Raw genomic sequence first — 16,375 nt, forward strand, 5'->3', positions numbered from 1 at the left:
GGAACCAGATCGTAAATATTGAAAAGCGAATGTGCAGTCAACGTCAATTTCTCCTAATAGGAATATAATTTAAGATATAGGATCGTCCGAAAAGAAATTTTAGACCAACGAAGATTTTTTATAGTAGAAGTTGCTTCTGTAAAAGTAAACAACACCTTTTTGCAGCAAAATAAATATTCGTTGGATGTAAGAATTATAATTTTGCGTGCTTAATACTAACTTAATGGGCCAACATTATCATCCGTCCTAATGTTTTCCTTGGACTTTAAAACAATTTTTTGTGCACGTTTCATATTGGAAATTTTGTTATAAATCATCCCTCTTTTTCCTTGCTGGTAGAATTCCTAGTCAAATTAGTGGGGTTACATCTGATAAAATACAAAATTCAAACAAAGATTTACCTTTTTTTCAGAGGCAAAAATTGTGCAAATTTCATCTTCTAGTGCGGCACATTGTTGAACATTGTATTCAATTCCTTTTTCTTGCAAAAAATTTGCTATTGTATTAATAAGAAGGTATCTTTGCTCGTCGTGAAGAATTCTGTGCTCAGCGTAGTATTTAAAAATCATGCTGCCACTTTTTGTATTGTTAAGGATATCATGTACAGTGAATACTTGCTGTTTATTTAAATGCATCGGCTGCGCAACTGTGTCAACGTCTTCATAGTTTTGAGTATAATAAGAGAGGTTTCTATTTTTATTTAATGATGATTTCCATTGTTCTAATTTATGCTCAAAGAGAGCATGCTCCCCTATTGGACGGCCATCAAAAATGCGTTGTATGTGATGTTGTTGTAAAATTTTTAAGATTTCCAAATTAATTTTATTTTCTGAAATAGTAATATTGATAATAAATAATAGAATTGTGTATGGTTTTATAAAATAACAAGTACTTACCATGTAATAAAGAATATAAGTGTGCAAGGTTCCATGAGGACAATAAATTTTTCAAATCGGTGTCCAATAAATCGATATCCATATTATCCATTTTAATAGATGCTTTTGTAAAATTATTTCAACTTTATAAATGAGCTGCCTTTTTCAGTGTAAACGACATCAACTGGTGGTCCCACTATATCATGAAGACTTAAAGCAACGTACTCATTAGAAATAACACCATATTCAAAAGCAGCGTAGTGGGCATTGAATTTTGTTGAAACCTTCTTGCATATGAGAAAAATTTGATTGCTATGCGTTTTAACTATGTAAGATATATTAAAGATTGTATAATCTTCCGAAAAAGTGGACACGAAGAGTTGAGTATTAAATGTGTAACCCCATATTGATGCGCTTAGATGTATTGAAAATGATTGTAAAGGTATATGTAAGATATCACTTATAAGCTTTTCGACAACTTTGTTTATTTTTGCGGTTTTTAAAGTTAAGTCCTCATTTACTTCATGACTTAATAAATACTTTGCAAAATGCATTTGTTGCTTATATGAAAAACTTAGTGGTAAATTTTTTCTCGATGTAATAATATGAGCATAAATTTTGAACTGCCTGTGGTTTCCTTCAAATTTGAAACTCCATATGTTTCTGAGTGGTCCCGATTTTTTTATTATAGATACATAGTGAGTTAGAAAATGGAATTTTGGTGTTAAGGGCTTTTTGAAAAATGTTTGGTATTTGTTATTTAGTAGTTCCACTTTTTTACGTATTTGATTAATGAGATTATCGCATACTTCAAAACATAGAATATCTTCAATAGTTTCAAAAAACTCTAGTAAAAAAACCCATACCTGGTCTTCATTTGGTATTAGTTCACCAATTAGTATGGGGAAATAATGAAAAAAAAGTAGCATCTGATAAGCAGTCATATTTAGTTTTCGTTTGTCAATTTCGTTTAAGGAAATGCTAACCTTTTCGTTGCCTTTATCATACTTCCCATAGGAGAATAGCTTTAAGCGACTGTTTAGCAAATTCAATGTGAAATACTCCATTTTTGTTATAAAGTATTCAATTGACTCACACAGCACATAATGACATACGCCCTCAAAAAAGTCGTGCATAATATCAACCGCAAAATTTTCTGTGCAGTGAAATGATGGTATAGCGTTGAAAGCACACTCACTCATAACCCCAGTTTCCTCTGCTAATTCGCGTTCAATTATTTCTCTATAATTTATTCGGTTTCGTAATATTTTGGAATATTCAGTATTAGTGACTTGGGCGTCCGTTTTTTTTAAAGACAAAAACGACAATAGTAATTAGATGAAAATGATCTCGAAAATCCCAGCAAATTGTTTAAACCATGATTATCTCCAAGTATAAGACCCATTACAAAGTGAACTTTTATTTTACTACTTTCGACCTCAAATTCCACACCATCTACTTCCAATCTCTTTAGGGTTTCTACCAGTGGGAAAAAACTTTGTTGTCCATATGTTTTTACATCACATGATTTTAATGAGCAAGCCAAGAAAATCTCCTTTTGCTTTGCAGATTTTTTCGGAAGACAAGGAAAGCTGTAATAAAAATTACACATCGCATGTTTGTTGGACTTTGCGCCTAGAGGGTTATTTACACCGAAGTCGTCAGCATAGAGAAAATATGGTATTAAAATTTTATTTGGATATAAAGACTTTTTTTGCCTCCACAGATCTCCTTGAATAAAATTTTCAAACTTAGGATTTTTTTCTTCCTGGTTCATATACGCCAAAACTTTTTCTATATATAGATCTTTTTGAAAAAATTTTGTAAGCTGAAAGTTTAATGGCATTAGTATTCCCTTTGCATCGGGGTTGTTACAAATCGTAAATTCAGTTGGAGAATCTATAAGTTCGTATTTCTTCATAACATTTTGGAATTTATAATCAGTCTCCACATTATGAAACATATCCTTCCCATCTCTAACAACATCAAAAAATTTTTGTTTTGCACAAATTTAGAATCGAAAAATTTTTCGAATAGATCAATAATGGGGTTCAAGACTAGTTTCTCCACCAAAGAACGGATATTAAGGGCGTCTGTACGTGATATATTGTCCATTGAATTTAAAGTAATTAAAAACTCGGTGGCCGAAAAATGTAATTCTTCTATTTTCTTACTATAATCGGTTTTATTTTCTCTATTATCACCTTCATCCCTCAATTCTCGCATTTCAATATCTTCACTCGTTTTTTCGTAATATTCCATACGATTAGCGCTTACTGAATGGACATTTTGGCTGGGTATCATATTGGGGAGTACGTTTGTTTTAGTGTAATGTCTTGTTAAATGGCGCGTAAATGTATGTTTCACTTGAAATTGCTGATGACAGTTTTCATAAGTGCACCGAAATTTTAAGTCAGGGGATAACACACAATGCCTTTTTAAATGCACAAAATAGTCTTTAAGGCAATCAAAATTATCCTCACATGCAAAACACTTAATTTCATTCGCCATTTGTACAATTTTTTACTCACCTTCTTCTCTAGAAGCTGGAAACTATTTTGTTAGCTATTTGTTCTTCGTGTACTCAGTTTTTATTTTTGATTGAAAAAATATTTTACAAAGACTAAAAAAATATTTTACAAATCGTTTATATTTGACTTTTTATATGGCAAATACATGAAATAAAAATTTCGAGTGCTACGTTTCTAAATGCAAGTAGAAATTATCGAAATTGCTCAAAGTATTTACATCAATTACCTAGCATAATTAAATCAATAACTTTAATACTTGGTTCAATTGAACATAGTAATTGATGTATTGTGAATTCAATTATAAGTACATTTTGAAATTTTATACAGTTTTTCATTCAACCAATTATTTTGGTAATTAACTTAATAAAAATCGTATTTGACTTAATTTTTTTATTCAATTATGCCAATAATTGATTTTTTTATTGCTTCATTTTTTTCTGTGTATACATACAAGAGAGTAAAACTTGAGTTAGTAATTTTAATTCTATTTTTTGAAAAAAGTGGCAGAAATGCTTTAAAGCAAACTTTTAACTAAAGTGGTTTTTATTTTACTGAGTTCTTTATGTTTTCTTTAACTGCAAGTTTGATATATTTAATTTCTTAATTTATCCATTTAAAAAACATAATTAATTCTTTGCCAAAAATTTAAATGGGTCAAATTTACCATCACCTCAGTATATAGCGCACCTCTGTAAATAAAGGTTAATTTCAAAAAACAAAAAAAAAAATGTATTCAAAGTTTCAAAATAACACAAATTAATTCGAAATATTTGAAGCTTTTTTATCTTGAATCCATAGATCCAATATCTCAGTTAGTTTAAAGATTATTTCTTTAAATTTCAAATTGTTTTCTTTGTTTTAAGGAAAATTTGCGTCACTTCACAGACATACGACATGAATGGAAGGACGCACATTTCAAAGATTTCTGTCCTAAATTTTAACCCTTTCACTACCGATGTCCACTTAGAAGGACATTCGAAAAAGACACCAAATTCTATTTTCCCACTTAGTTTCGATTTATTTCTCGATGTTATTTTAAAGTAGAGGCTTTAATCTAAATAAGCTATAAATATTTTCCATATTGGTGATCACTAAAAATTATTTTTATAAATATTTTTAACAATAAACGAAAAATACGAAAATTTGAGACAATTTTTCTTTTGTATGTTTCTAGTAAATGGACATTTATACAAAAACTATTGCTGATAGTTTTACGGTTTCTTTTTTGTATTTTTTCTCACACTGTGAAAAATATTATAGGCCAAATAGGGCTTATTTTCGTAAGGCCATTTGGTCACAATTCCAGAATCAAGTTTTCAGAAAAAGCTCATATGTAATTGAGGTAGGTTCTCAAAATGACAAGTTTTGTTCTACATGCTGTTAGTACACCCTCAAAAAAAATCGCTTCTGTAACATATACTCCCAAACATATTTTGCTTCAAGCATATACATTTTTGGGTATTGCCCAAACATTTATATTTTTGATTTCTTCCAATATATAATATGTTTGAAAGCATATAGGTCTAAACAATATAATATGTTTGGGTAGTCTAAGTTCGAAACATTTTTTATTTTTCCATCCAAATTCAATAATGTTGTCTTCCAAAAAACTATATGTTATTATGTGAACATATAATATGTTTGGACCCAAAACTATTATATGCTGAGAAGAATTTTCTCCCAAAGAATATTGTGCTCAAAAATTTTTTTCTGCCTAATTGTATATTGCCTCACATTTTTTCACTTCCATGAGTTTTTTAGTTCTTAGTAACTTTTTCTGTAATACAAACATTGTAGAAGAAATTATTAAATTTTATAATTTTTTTTCAATTTTACCTTTTGCCGGACGGGGATTCGAACAACGGACCACACAGTTTGTAAGCCAGCACACTAACCACTGGGCTACGTAGCTGTTATGGTCATCAAGAGATAATTATCGTTATAAGTTATATTTATATAGCATAGCTTGCGGCGCCCACGAGCCGATGCAAACATAACATTGTTTAACAACATAACATTGTTAACCATACATTTGTTGGCAGCGTGGAGCAGTGGTTGGTCGTCCGCCTTGCGTGACAGGGGTCCTGGGTTCGATCCCTGCTTCGACCAACACCATTTTTTTTAAATATATTTTTTAACATATATTCCAGATTCGTTCGGAAGTTCCCGAAAAGGTGTTCAGCATTATATACTATTATATTAAATTTTTACTACGAAATTGTAAAGTGTTTTTTATAAAAGACTTAAAGTCAGAAAAGAAAAATGCTTGATATAAACGAAATGGACTGAGTTTAAATCAAATATTATTTTTTTATTGCAAAAATAAAAATTGTGTAACAAATAAAGGTTTTTGTATAAAAGTTTAAAATTTTCGAAGAAATTCAAAAACTCTTACAAAAGAAGAACGTGAATTCGAGTATATAAAAATATTTTTCCATCGAATTCTAAGGTTAACGATAATCATTCAAAAGCATATTATATTTAAATTCTAAACAGTAATTTTACATACATTTATTTTGGTGTGAACAATTGTTTGCTAGCATGTAACACCATTAATTTAGAAATACAAATAAATATGAATTTTTATTAACGAATAATTTTGTACTTAATTTAATTCTTAAGGCCGGTATAAGTTGGTATTATCGCGTTAAAATACAATTTGTTATAATACAATTTACCGGAAAAAGTTGTAATGTTATTCTGGTTTTGCCGCTAAAATGAGAAATAATGTTAGCGGCAAAACTCGAACTCAATGCCCGCTTTTATTTTCGAAAAAATCGTTCAACTCCTCTTGGACTACTCATTAATAAAGAGGAACTAATCTTTGTTTTTATAGATCTTACTGTTTAATTTTTCACTGTTTCGCCCTGTTTTCATTTTACTTTCACAACTCTAAAAAGAGTGCACTGAAAAAATATTGTCGTGAGGCCAAATAGTTCATGTCCTTAAAATAAGAATACAACTTTTGCTTAGCTTAGAAGACGCATTTCTCTAATATAAAGTTTTTTCCATGTTCAAAGGTCGATACTTTCAATGAAGTCGTGTTGTCGTTATAATTAAGTGATTTGACATAAAAATGGGTATCATAACATGAAAGTACAAATTTTTGGACTAAGGTCAACTTGTCTTTAATAATTCAGAAAAATTCTTTAAAATTAATGAAACTGTCTTTAAATTTGTTGCATTTTTGCATCTTGACTACAAGGCAAAAATCATTAAAAAATAGGATATGTTTTTCAATACTTTATTTTAAAGACATTTTTTACTTGAAACATAGCATAATTTCTACTGGAAGTCTTGTTTTTAACGGACATTTTATAGCATATGAAAAAAAGCTGAAAAAGCGAAAAATTGAAATGTGCTTCGTAGAGTCAAGTACACAAAACCCCATTTAAAAAAAAATTGTGTCTTAAAAGCATCCTTACTTGTATTCTCCGCTTCTTTGGTTCGGAATCAATACCAAAATTGTTAAAGTGGAGACACAATCTTTGGAACCGGACATGCTTTTTTTCAGTGTGTAGTGCCCTTTCGTTAGTTTTTATGAAGATCCCTTTAATTACCTTTGTTTGAATATTTTGACTTACTCGTCCTACGTTCCGATTTGTTTTGACGAAACAAAACTCATGCTCTTTTTTTCAAATATATTTTATCTTGGTTCTGAATGAATTTTCTCTCCGAATACTCATTTTAATATTTTACTTAAGCATATATAATTTTTGGCGAAGTCTTATATCACAACATATATATGTTTACTCATAATATGTAACTTTATACTTGTTTATATTCACACATAGTATTTTTCCTATATATAATGAAAATTTCTTTGTGTATATATATTTGTAATGCGCCAATTGGTTACTTTCATTATTTTACTTCCAGCATAAACTTTGTCTCTCTTTGTAAACACATATATGTTTATGGGCTATTTCTAAATTAATATATGTTTGCATCCAAGCATATAATATTTACAAACATTTTATGTCCCAAACATAATATGTTCTAACATATTAACATATATGTCCCAAACATATTATGCTAGTTTATGAACATTATATGTTTGCACTCAAAAATATTGTGTTTAAAAATTTGAGTTCCAAACATATAATGTTTATACCCAAACATATGAAAAACAGTCTTTTTCGTCCGTGCACCTCTAGCGAAATTTTCGGTAGCAAACATTTATTTAAGTCTACAACAAAAAAACAGGGCTGTGTACACAAATTTTAAACCAGCTAATCGCTTTTAAAAATTGTTAATATATGCTCCAAATATGCGGAATCAATACCAAAATTGTTAAAGTGGAGACACAATCTTTGGAACCGGACATGCTTTTTTTCAGTGTGTAGTGCCCTTTCGTTAGTTTTTATGAAGATCCCTTTAATTACCTTTGTTTGAATATTTTGACTTACTCGTCCTACGTTCCGATTTGTTTTGACGAAACAAAACTCATGCTCTTTTTTTCAAATATATTTTATCTTGGTTCTGAATGAATTTTCTCTCCGAATACTCATTTTAATATTTTACTTAAGCATATATAATTTTTGGCGAAGTCTTATATCACAACATATATATGTTTACTCATAATATGTAACTTTATACTTGTTTATATTCACACATAGTATTTTTCCTATATATAATGAAAATTTCTTTGTGTATATATATTTGTAATGCGCCAATTGGTTACTTTCATTATTTTACTTCCAGCATAAACTTTGTCTCTCTTTGTAAACACATATATGTTTATGGGCTATTTCTAAATTAATATATGTTTGCATCCAAGCATATAATATTTACAAACATTTTATGTCCCAAACATAATATGTTCTAACATATTAACATATATGTCCCAAACATATTATGCTAGTTTATGAACATTATATGTTTGCACTCAAAAATATTGTGTTTAAAAATTTGAGTTCCAAACATATAATGTTTATACCCAAACATATGAAAAACAGTCTTTTTCGTCCGTGCACCTCTAGCGAAATTTTCGGTAGCAAACATTTATTTAAGTCTACAACAAAAAAACAGGGCTGTGTACACAAATTTTAAACCAGCTAATCGCTTTTAAAAATTGTTAATATATGCTCCAAATATTCCTCAAATAAATTGTTTATTATTTACAGACCTTTTAAAACTTTTACGCACACAATGATTGTAATAAATTAAATGTTTGCTGCCAAAATATGCTTTTGACAACCCTGTTATTTTCATTAGAGGTGCGTACCAGCTTACGAAATTGAACGCTACCGAAAATTTCGTTAGCATAAATAGCAATGCATTTCTTATGGGAATGAAATTTTTCGCTAGAGATGCATACCGGCCTTAAGTGGTAAGTACAAATAAAACACGAAATGAAAACTTTAAAGAAGTCACTAAACTCAAATCTCTTTGCAGACAACTAAAATATTTGAATGCTGCATTCTAGGAAACATTAAGAGGCTGACCGATGAAAAATCATAGTCTCTTATCGAAAAGAGAAAGTTTCCATAAATGAATGTGCAACTAATTAAACTTGGTATTTATGTTTTCCATATCAACAACTACTTGATGATGATTCGCATCACATCGATAGTGCGTTGAGGACGCGATTTTCTCAACAATCTCTCAACTTGAATATTACCTTAATCCTGTGAAAAAATGTTTGAAAAATTATTGAATTTTAGTATTTTTCAAACATTTGTGTTTATTGGGTACTGTTTGCTTCATACTGAAGTTATGATATACAAATTATTTAATAAAAGTAGATTTGACAAAATTTATTGGAATAATATAACCCAAAAAACACAAGCATTGGAGAAATGCTTATATTCAATACGCATTCAAACATTTTTTCAAAGAATTAGATTAGAGTTCAATTTGAAAAATTGTTGAGAAAATCGCGTTCTCAACAAAAAACAGACATTACCATCAACAGTAGAAATCAACACGTTAACAACAATTTCTCAACATATTAGCAACAACTTTTCAAACTAAATTTCATTTTAATGCTTCAAACCTATTGGAAAGTTTATTGAAAGCAAGCAATTTGCAAGGCCATTTGAATTAATGTTGAAGATGGGATTCACTGTCAAATTGAAATGGCGTTACCTATGAAAAATGCTCATCCTTGTGTTTGTTGGGAAGGAGCTGCCGTTGTAGTGCAATGGTTAGCACAGCCCGCCTTGCGTATAATAGGTCATGTGTTCAATCTCAGTTTCGATTAAATACCAAAAAGTTTTTCAGCGGTGTATTATCTACTCTCATTCTTAAAAAAAAAAAACAAGTAAGTAAAGTAGAAAGTCGGGCGGGGCCGACTATATCATACCCTAAACCACCATTACAGAATTAGTAATCATAAGCATTTGTGGGGTAACATATAGGTCTGGGAGATAAACCGCGGTTGCATATTTAAGAAAATTAAAGGTGCATGTCTATGGGTGCTTTGTGTTAATCTGACTATAGCTCATAGTCAATGTTGCCAGGGAAAATGTTCGGTTTACCCTACAAGGACAAAAAAAGTTCCCTACTTTCCCATACATTCCCAAACAATTTTCCCTACTATATTTTTCGTTAAATTTTAAAAATTTTACAAAACAAAAATGGTTCTAAGTACTTTATTATCTTAAAACATGAATACGCAACGTATATAACTTAGAATATAAATTTGTATTACCACCACGGTTGCCACAGTTGGTAGAATTCTACCCAAATTAGTAATCTTTTTGTTAAATCGCTATAAAAATAAAATATCGGAAAAAGTTTCTATAAACAAATTTTTGTGAGAAATTTTTCTATAGAAATAAAATTTTGACAATAAATTCTATAGAAATAAAATTTTGAGAAAAAATTTCACAGAAATAACATTTTTAGAAAATTTTTTATAGAAATAATATTTTGAAAAAAATTTCTATAGAAATACAATTTTGACAAATTTATATAGAAATAAAATGTTGACAAAATTTTCTACAGGAATAAAGTTTACCACACATTATTAAAGATCAAGCCTTGCCGGCTTCTAATTTTCTCCTCTAGAGCCACCAAAATGTAAAAATTATTACAAATTGTGTTGAGTGAAAATGTCCTACATTGTGGCCCTATGTCCCTACAAGACGCAAAATATTAGAAAAACTCTACATATAGGGAATTTCCCCTACTTCTAGCAACACTGGCTTTGTTCATATTGCACCTACGGAGTTAGTATGCCACTGATATTGAGTCCATTATTAAAAAAAGAAAAAATCGTTAAATTAGTGTGGGTAATAAATACAAATTTGTAAAAATCGAGCAATATTCTTATGTATGAGCTACAAGTACGTATAAGTACGATCGGCTAGTACATCAAAATTTGAAATTTGAGTAACATTGGTTAATAAATAAGAGTATGGCCAAATTTTTGGAAAATCGAGCGATGCATATATATAGCTACATCTAAATCTGAACCAATTTGCATAATATTTTGCGGGTTTGATTAATACCACAAAAGGTTACCTTGTGCAAGATTTGAGTAAGATCAGTTAAGAAATGAGGCCTGTATGTATGGTCAAACATAAGGTTATTAGGGGCGAATTTTTCAAAATCGGGTGATACATATATGGGAGCTATATCTACATCTGAACCGATTTCGATGAAATTTTGCACATACAGTTAGTACTATAGAGGACTGGATCTAGCTAACTTTTAGTAAGATCGGTTAATAAATAAGGGTTCTATGGCCAAATTTGGGAAAATCGGGCTATACATATATATGGGAGCTATATCTAAATCTGAACCGATTTCGATGATTTTTTGCACATATAGTAAGTGCTATAGAAGACTACATTTAGCCAAATTTGGGTAAGATCGGTTCATAAATAAGGGTTTTATGGCCAAATTTAGAAAAATCGGGCGGTACATATATATGGGAGCTATAGCTAAATCTGAACCGATTTCGATGATTTTTCGCACATATAGTTAGGTTAGGTTAGGTTAAAGTGGCAGCCCGATTAAATTTCAGGCTCACTTAGACTATTCAGTCCATTGTGATACCACATTTAACTAAAAGTACCCATTACATATGGGCACTTCTAGTCTTAACCACTGAACCTTCTCTATTATTTATTTTTGTGGAACCAACCAGATTGCTCCAAAAACATTAACAAACTGCTTAAGTTAACGTTTTCCAGGTCAGCCAGTAATCTAAAGCTATATGCTCCTAAAATTCGCTTACGCCTTACACAAAAGGCAGGACACTCACACAAGAGGTGTTTAATTGATTCCTTTTCCTCCACGTCATGACAGCTTATACAATAGTTATTATACTTCGCACCTATAGTTTTTGCAAATTCGCCTATCAGGCAGCGACCCGTTATAGCAGATATTAGGAGTGCTATCTGACGCCTTGAGAACACTAGCATATCTAGTGTGCGGTTTAAGTTAAAATGGGGCCATATTTGCTTGGTGTCGTTACAACCCTTGCAATTTTCTATCGAATATTGGCCACCATAACAGCCTTCTCACGCAGTAAGAGCTTGCAGGTGGCCAGAGGCATACCAACAGATTCTAGTTCCCCTGGAATATGTAAGGTAGTTCCTAGCCTTGCTAACACATCTGCTTCACAGTTCCCCGGTATGTTCCTATGACCAGGCACCCATATTAGGTGAATATTGTACTGCTCAGCCATCTCGTTGAGAGATTTGCGGCAGTCTATGGCCGTTTTTGAGTTAAGGAACAAAGAGTCCAAGGATTTTATTGCAGGTTGACTGTCTGAGTATATATTAATGCCAATATTTGTTGGAACATTACTTCTCAGCCAATTCACCACCTCTCTTCTCTGCCAATATTTCAGCCTGAAAAACACTACAGTGATTAGGTAATCTTTTCGCTATTCGAATTTCCAGATCTTTAGAATATACTCCGAACCCCACTTGTCCATTCAATTGGAGCCATCAGTATAGAAATCTATATATCTTTTATTCCCCGAGGTCTGTGTACACCACGCCTCACTGTTGGGAATTAGAGTTTCAAACTTTTTGTCGAAAAGTGGTTTTGCCAGGGTGTAATCCACTACGTTAGGCACATCTGGCATTACTTTGAGGACAGAACTATGACCGTACATTTTTTCCGACCACAGCGATAGCTCGCGCAACCGGACAGCCGTTGTTGCAGCTGACTGTTTGGCCAAAATGTCTAAAGGCAATAGATGTAGCATGACATTAAGGGAGTCTGTTCCTGTCTTACTAAATGCGCCTGAGATACATAAGCTCGCCATATGCTGAACTTTATCTAAACAAGTCGGTTTCTGAAGTGCCGGCCACCAGACTACAACACCATATAGCATTATAGGTCTAACTACTGCCGTGTATAGCCAATGCACAATTTTTGGTCTTAGTCCCCACTTTTTCCCTATTGCCTTATTGCACGAGTACAAAGCTACCGTGGCTTTTCTCGCCCTCTCTTCAATATTAAGCCTAAAATTCAGCTTCCTGTCCAAAATAACGCCAAGGTATTTTGCACACTCACCAAAGGGAATTTCAGTACCCCCTAAGGAAATGGGCCTAACCGTGGGAGTTTTGCGATCTTTGCAGTTCATGACTATTTCTGTCTTTGCTGGATTTACACCAAGACCATTATCTTTCGCCCATTTCTCAGTCATCCGGAGAGCTCTCTGTATAATATCTCTGATTGTGGATGGGAATTTTCCCCTGACTGCTAGCGCCACATCATCTGCGTATGCCACCACTTTTATCCTTTCTTTTTCTAGGGAAACCAGAAGGTTGTTTATAGCAACATTCCACAGAAGAGGTGATAGAACTCCTCCTTGGGGAGTGCCTCTGTTCACATACCTTTGTATGTTTGCTTGCCCTAGTGTGGCTGAAATACGTCTCTTCATTAGAAGTTCGTCTAACAGCCTAAGTATACCTGGATCAACATTCAGAGTTGTCAGTCCATTTAATATCGAGCTCGGATGGACATTATTGAACGCCCCTTCGATGTCTAGAAACGCCACGATTGTGTATTCTTTGACAGATAGTGAGCTTTCAATAAAGCTGACCAGTTCATGCAATGCGGTCTCAGTAGACCTGCCCTTCGAGTATGCATGCTGTCGTTTCGAGAGCAAACCTGAATCCACGCTAGTTCTAAGATACATGTCTATCATCCTCTCCAGGGTCTTAAGTAGGAATGAGGATAAGCTGATTGGTCGGAAATCCTTCGCACTCGAGTGAGAGGTTTTTCCTGCTTTAGGTATGAAGACGACTTTTGTTTCCCTCCACTTTTCTGGAATATATGCTAAGTTTACACATTGTTTATATATCACCGTCAACCAGGGGATAATTCTTTCAGCCACTGCCTGCAACTCCGCCGGAGTAATTCCATCAGGTCCGGGGGATTTGAATGGTCCAAAGCTATTTAAAGCCCATATTATTCTAGATTCCGACACAATTTCCTCGATAGGAAATGATCGCTGAGCCTCTGTTACACCGCCGGAACATGGTTCAACCGTCTGATTTCCAGGGAAGTGTGTGTCCAAAAGTACCTCCAACGTCTCCTCACTGGACGTTGTCCAATTTCCCTCCAATGTTTTAATGAAACCTGGAGCGGTGTTAGTGGATGCTAGTACCTTCCGTAGTCTGGAAGCCTCTGACGTGTTCTCAATACTGCTACAGTAATCATCCCAAGAGACCTTCTTTTTGTTGAGACCTTCTCAGTTCTCGTTTATATTCTCTCAGATTCATCTTGTAAGTGTCCCAATCCTCCGGAGCTCTTGTGGACTTTGCTTTGTTAAAGAGCTTCCTGCAGGATTTCCTCATATTACTTAACTCCGTAGTCCACCATGGCGGCCGATTTTTTCCCCTTGGCTTTCCTCTAGGGCATGCAGCTTTCAGTGAAATGTTGAAGGCCTTAGTAATCCGCTCCACTGCGTGTTCGATATCTTGCACAGTGTTCATATTTGTCCGGTATCATCAAATTGAACGATTCCCTATACCTATTCCAATCAGCTTTCCTAACATTTGGCGGAAATATGGTCTTTGAAGTACGAACAGCCAATCTGAAACTGATGTAGCGATGATCTGAGAAGCTATGTTCCCTCAAAACTTGCCACTCAGATATCTTATCATTCAGTTCCGGAGAGGTCAACGTTACGTCCAAAACCTCTTGTCTGTTCCTGGTGACGAAGGTTGCTGCATCTCCCTTATTGTGCACTACTAGGTTAGTACGCAAAATAAACTCTATTAGCGACTCTCCCCTTGCATTAGTATCACTACTTCCCCAAATACTATGATGTGCATTTGCATCGCATCCCATAATGAGTTTTGTCTTTGTTTTTAGTGACTCCTCAACTAAGGTCTTAACGGCACAGGGTGGCATATCCCTATCATGTCCCATGTAGACCGAAGATACCCAATATTTGCATGTGGATATCTCTAGACTGGCTACGACAGTGTCTGCATTGCTCAATGAAGGAAGCAGAAACAAGTTTAGTTCGTTTTTAGCAATTATACATGCTCGATTTATATCGTTACCGGTATTATGCAAAAGTTTGAATCCCGGAGTGCTTAATTCACAGATCTTGTTCTTATATATGTATGGTTCTTGAATAGGAACTATATCTATGTCTCCTTTCATCAGGAGAACTTTTAAGGCAGCACAAGCGGCCTTACAATGGTGAAGATTTATCTGGAGGAACCGTAGAACCATCCAAATTTTCAACCACCGTCACATCAGCCGATTCAATTGAGTCATCAAGGGCTTCCTCTTCACAGATCTCGGTGACTCTCGCAACAATCCGTGGTTCAGCTTTGGTGAGGCTTGAGCCTCTAGAAACATCCCGCATATGATTTTCGCCATAGTCTGCAGGTTTTATGTCTCCTTCGGCTTCGCTAGCAGATTTTTTCACTGATGACTCTACCGGAGGCTTGTCCGTTTCGGTATCCTTTGGCTGATCGCTTTTATATACCTTCATATGGATATCATGAAAGCCATAACTTACGCGTCCTTGGGTCTGGGCTAGGTGTGGCAGCGACTCTATGTTTAATATAAACACCGCATGTCGTCTTGGTCCATCCACCTCATCCAAACGACCAACCTTCCAATCGGCGGTTGGAAGATCTGGGTTACATTCTTTTAGTCTCTCTAGTATTGACTCAGGATCAGGAGGGTTTGCCAGTATCCATGCATGTGCTCTAGGTTTAGCCGGTATGTCTTTTTTATCGACTAACTCCAAAGCGGCTCCTTCCCAAACTTCACCAATTAGCATCAATGCAGCTTTGAAGCAATCCATAGACCTCTGGTCTGCAAAAGCTATTAACTTTTATCGTCCTTGATACCATCCAGCATCTTGCCGTCGAGGACTTGGTCCGGGAAACTTTTTTCGCACCTCTGAGTAGACACCAGACATCGCGTTCTCAATTTCCCCCCATTTTTGCCTTGGAATCATACCGTCCAATGCTCCTTTATTAATAATAGCCATCACAAGGCTGTCTTTTGCAACTGAGGCAAACGATCTTTGATCCCGTTTAGAGGATGGTAGCTCATCCGGTGATCGTTCCCTTTTTCCAGCTTCAAGAATTCCTTGAGCCCATTTTAAGGAATCGCTTTGCTTAGCCGACAACGTGCTTGGGTCGACTGATCCTAATTTCTTTAGAATAAACAAAGCATTTCTTCGTTCCTTGAATCTCTTTCGAGAGGGATGTAATCTTCTATAGTACTAACACATATAGTTAGTACTATAGAAGATTATATTTAGCCAACTTTGAGTAAGATCGGTTGATAAATAAAGGTTTCGTGGCCAAATTTGGGAAAATCGGGCGATACATATATATGAGAGCTATATCTAAATTTGATCCGATTTCTTCCAAATTCAATAGCGTTCGTCCTTGTGCCCAAAAAACTCCCTGTACCAAATTTCATCAAAATCGGTTAATAATTGCGACCGGAATCCTGTGAACAAAAAATACATGGACAGACGGACGGACGGATGGACACCTAGCGCTAGATCGACTCAGGAGG

The sequence above is a fragment of the Haematobia irritans genome, chromosome 2 (assembly GCF_050003625.1).
Source record: "Haematobia irritans isolate KBUSLIRL chromosome 2, ASM5000362v1, whole genome shotgun sequence".
NCBI classification, from domain to species: Eukaryota; Metazoa; Arthropoda; class Insecta; order Diptera; family Muscidae; genus Haematobia; species Haematobia irritans.